Genomic DNA, 5325 nt, shown 5'->3' on the forward strand with positions numbered 1-5325 from the left:
GTTTTGTGGATCATCAGCAAGGCAAGTAACACTTTGATCATACCCTTTATCACCCAGTTTTTATGCATTAGCTCCAATCCTCAAACATTGCATGATTAGGATGTGATTAACATGTGGGTTGGGAAGTAGTTGATGAGGTAGAACCTATTGCCCTGTTATTATCAAACCTTTGGGAGTGGATTGGGTTTGAGTGAAACCATGACAGATGTGAGGTTATTAATTAATGGTTCAACTTAAGGTGGCAACTTTAATACACATCTGGGTGGATTGCTTGTTGGGCACCTGGAGAATCAAGTGTTGTCCTAGGATATCCCGGAGTACCCGTGTGATAATCCTACGGTCCGCCACCCAGGCTCAAAGGGAACTGAGATATTTCATGCTAGAAACTTCCGTGTGCAGCCACAAGCTATTATGGGCTCTAGCATAGTTGAGTAAGTCGCGTGAAGCTCTTGAAGAGATAGACTAGCAGGTAGTGGGTTGTAGGTGGTATAGTCTATCCGGAGTAGAGAGTTAATGCTTCTGAAAGACTGTGTCTCGGTCATCCGTTTCTCAAACATCATGTAGTGCGAGAAATCCAACGGAGGAGATCAAGTCTTGTGGGGAAAGTGTGCAAACCTCTGTAGAGTGTATAAACTAATCATGGTTAGCCGTGTCCCCGGTTATGGACAAATCTTGAGTATCTAGTACTTAGATTATCATATGTATCTCATCACTCTAAAATTAATATTGTTTGGTTGATAATTACTTTTAATTGGGATTGAGTTGGAGGAACCTTCTCAATGATGTTTCAACTACCATGATAGTTAAATAAAATCTATTCCTTTGTTGTAGGGAAAATTGGCTTTTCGCAAAAACAATAACCATAGAGCTTTTCACCAGCCAAAATGCATGTAGTGATAGCATTATTCTGTTCTTGCTCTACTGTGTTACTTTGTCAGCATATTCCATGTGCTGACCCGTTTTCGAGCTGCAGCGTATTATGTTGCAAACTTTTAAGACAAGGCGTAAGGTTCGTTAGGTCGTTGCCGTGCAGCTCAACTATGCCATTGGAGTTGATGGACTCACTTTATCTTCCAAGCCTTCCGCTGTTATCGTATTAGATGGCCTTAAGCCATATTTACTGTAATAAGTTCTCTTTTGAGACATTCGATGTAATAAGTGTGTGATTGCTACTCTGTTATAAATCCTTCGAGTACTGTGTGTGTCAGCATTACCGATCACGGGATGGCACTGAAGCACAAAGACTTGACCGTTTGAGGTTGGGTCGCTACAGTAGGTATTTCCCTCAGTGATGAAACCAAGGTTATCGAACCAGTAGGAGAACCAAGCAACATGTAAATGGCGCCTGCACACAAATAACAACTACTCGCAACCCGACATATTAAAGGGGTTGTCAATCCCTTTCGGGTAATAGTGTCAGGAATTGGCAAAACGGATGTGAATAAATTATAGTAGATTGATAGATCGAACACCAAATAAAATAAATGAGAATAAATTGCAGCAAGGTATTTTTGTATTTTTGGTTTAATAGATCTGAAAATAAAAGCAAGGAAAAGTAGATCGCAAATGAAAATAATATGAGAAAGAGAGTCGTGGGCCGTAGGTTTCACTATTGGCTTCTCTCGAGAAAATAGCAAACGATGGGTAAACAAATTACTGTTGGGAAACTGATAGAACTTCAAATAATCATGACGATATCCAGGCAATGATCATTACATAGGCATCACGCCCAAGATTAGTAGACCGACTCCTGCCTGCATCTACTACTATTACTCCACACATCGCCCGCTATCCAACATGCATCTAGTGTATTAAGTTCATGGGGAAACGGAGTAATGCAATAAGAATGATGACATGATGTAGACAAGATCTATCTATGTAGAGATAGACCCCATCGTTTTATCCTTAGTAGCAATGATACGTACGTGTCAGTTCCCCTTCTTGCACTGGGATCAAGCACCGTAAGATCGAACCCACTACAAAGCACCCCTTCCCATTACAAGATAAATAGATCAAGTTGGTAAAAAAAACCCAAATATCAGAGAAGAAATACGAGGCTATAAGCAATCATGCATATAAGAGATCAAAGAAACTCAAATAACTTTCATGAATATAAAAAGATAGATCTGATCATAAACTCAAAGTTCATCCGATCCCAACAAACACACCACAAAAAGAAATACATCATATGGATCTCCAAGAGACCATTGTATTGAGAATCAAACGAGGGACAGGAAGCCATCTAGCTACTAACTATGGACCCAAAGGTCTACAAAGAACTAGTCACACATCATCGGAGAGGCACCAATGGAAGTGGTGAACCCCTCTGTGATGGTGTCTAGATTGGATCTGGTGCTTCTGGACTCTGCGACTGCTAGAATTGATTTTGGTCGACTCCCCTAGGGTTTTTGGAATATTGGGGTATTTATAGAACAAAGAGACGGCCTGAGGGGCACTCGAGGTGGGCACAAGCCACCAGGGCACGCTTGGGCCTCCTGGCGCGCCCTGGTGGGTTGTGCTCCCCTCGGAGCACCCCCTAGGCGCTGCCTTGGCCATTGGGTGTCTTCTGGTCCATAAAAAATCTTCGTAAAGTTTCGTGAAATTTGGGCTCCGTTTGGTATTGATTTCCTGCCATGTAAAAAACATGCAGAAAACAACAACTAGCACTTGGCACTATGTCAATAGGTTAGTACCAAAAACGATATAAAATGACTATAAAATGATTATAAAACATCCAAGATTGATAATATAACAACATGGAACAATCAAAAATTATAGATACGTTGGATACCTATCAGGTTTCACGACCTTAATGATCTTTAATAATTGCGGATGCTTGCTAGGGGCCCAATCTTAAGTGCATATGATCCAAGTAGAGAAAGTATGTTAGCTCATGCCTCTCCCTCATATAAAATTACAAGAATGATTACCTGTACTTGTTATCGATTGCCTAGGGACAAATGACTTTCTTATTAACAAAAGCTATCTACTTTTATTACATTGCAATTTATTCGTAGTTTTATTCTTGCAAAATAGTTTCATACTTGTTTTAGGTAAAGAAAACGTCAAGTGTGCATAGAGTTGTATCGGTGGCCGATAGAACTTGAGGGAATATTTATTCTACCTTTAGCTCCTCGTTGGGTTCGACACTCTTATTTATCGGAGAAGCCTACAAACAACCCCCTACACTTGTGGGTTATCTATCTCCTCAGGAATCTGTGAGTTGAGTGCCAAAACACATATCAAGTGAATCAATATGATTCCCCATTGTCACCACGGGTATTCATAGCAAGACATACATAAAGTGCTCTCAAATCCATAAATTATTCAATCTAATAAAACAAAATCTCAAAGGGAAAACTCAATCCATCACAACAAGATAGAGAGGGGAAAACACCATATGATCCAACTATATTAACAAAGCCCGTGATACATCAAGATCGTGCCAACTCAAGAACACGAGAGAGAGAGAGAGATTAAACACATAGCTACTGGTACAAACCCTCAGCCCCGAGGGTGGACTACTCCCTCCTCATCATGGTGGCCATAGGGATGATGAAGATGGCCTTCGGTGATGATTTTCTCCTCTGGCGGAGTGCCGGACGGGGTCTAGATTGGTTTTTCATGGCTATAAAGGCTTGCAACAGCGAAACTTCTGATCTAGGGTTATTTCTGATGGTTTCTCTATTTATAGGATTTTTCAGCGTTGGAATCACGCGAAGATGGGCCTCGAGGTGACCACAACCCACCGGGGCAAGCCAAGCCCCTCCGGCGCGCCCTGGTAGGTTGTGCCCACTTCATGGCTCTTCTGGACCTCCCATGAAGCTTCTAGTGCCTCTTTTGTTCCAAAAAAATTGTCAAAAATTTTCGTTGCATTTGGAGAACTTTTATTTCTGCGCAAAAAATAACACCATGGTAATTCTGCTGAAAACAGCATCAGTCCGGGTTAGTTCCATCCAAATCATACCAAAACCATATAAACTTGTTGTAAACATGACATGAATACTTCATAAATTATAGATACGTTGGAGACGTATCAGCATCCCAAGCTTAATTCCTACTCGTCCTCGAGTAGGTAAATGATAAAAGAAATAACTTATGAAGTGTGAATGCTAGCAAAGTGCATAAGTTTGATCAATGATAATTTCAATCACTTTTCCTAGCATCATAACAGCAACTCTTTCTCATAAAACTCATCATGATAAAGTAGCACTCAATTCACATGTTATGGTTCAAACAATGCCTTCTATAGCGACCAGACCTCAAATGGTCCAATCTCTGTGCTCCGGTGTCATCCTTGGATCAGTAATGCTAACACCACACAGTACTTGACGGATTTATAACAGAGTAGCAATCACACACTTATTACATCGAGTGTCTCGAAAGAGAACTTATTACAATAAATATGGCTCAAGGCCATCTAATAATGATAACAGCGGAAGGCTTGGAAGATAAGTGAGTCCATCAACTCCAACGGCATCACTGAGTATAGAACCACAACCTAAAGGCACCTTAATCATCGTCTGAAAAGTCTTCAACATGAACGTTGCAGCCCGAAACGGGTCAGCACATGGAATATGCTGGCAATGTAACACATAGAGATGCAATGAAAGAATAAGGCTATACTATATGCATATTTGGCTGGTGGAAAGCTCTATGGTTACAGTTTTTGCGTAAAGCCAATGTTTCCCTACTGCAAAGGAATAAATTTTATTCAACTATCATGGTAGTTGTTAAACATTGAGAATGGTTGACAGCATTCTCAATCCCAATTAAGCATCATCATTAAACAAAACCCAACAAAATTAATTTAGAGTAACATGATGAGATTCACATGATAATCCAAGTACTAGATACTCAAGAGTCCATAACCGGGGACACGGCTAACCATGATTAGTTTATACACTCTGCAGAGGTTTGCACACTTTTCCCACAAGACTCGATCTCCTCCGTTCGGATTCTCGCACTACATGGTGTTTGAGAAACGGATGACCGAGACATAGTCTTTCAGAAGCACTAGCACCTTACGATCAGGTAGACCGTTACACCTACTTTCCCCTACATCTGCTAGTCTACCACTGTAAGAGTTCGCGCGACTTAGTCAACGATGCTAGAGCCCATAATAGCTTGTGGCTGCACACGGAAGTTTCTAGCATGAATAATCTCATGATCCCTTTGAGTCTGGGTGGTGGTCCAAAAGAAAACAGGCAATCGCTCGAATACCCAGGTGCCTCAATCCACCCAGATGTGTATTTAAGTTGCCACCTTAGATAAACCATTAATTTAAGAAACTCACATCTGTCATAGATTTCACTCACCCAATCC

The sequence above is a fragment of the Triticum aestivum genome, chromosome 5A, assembly GCF_018294505.1.
Source record: "Triticum aestivum cultivar Chinese Spring chromosome 5A, IWGSC CS RefSeq v2.1, whole genome shotgun sequence".
NCBI lineage: Eukaryota > Viridiplantae > Streptophyta > Magnoliopsida > Poales > Poaceae > Triticum > Triticum aestivum.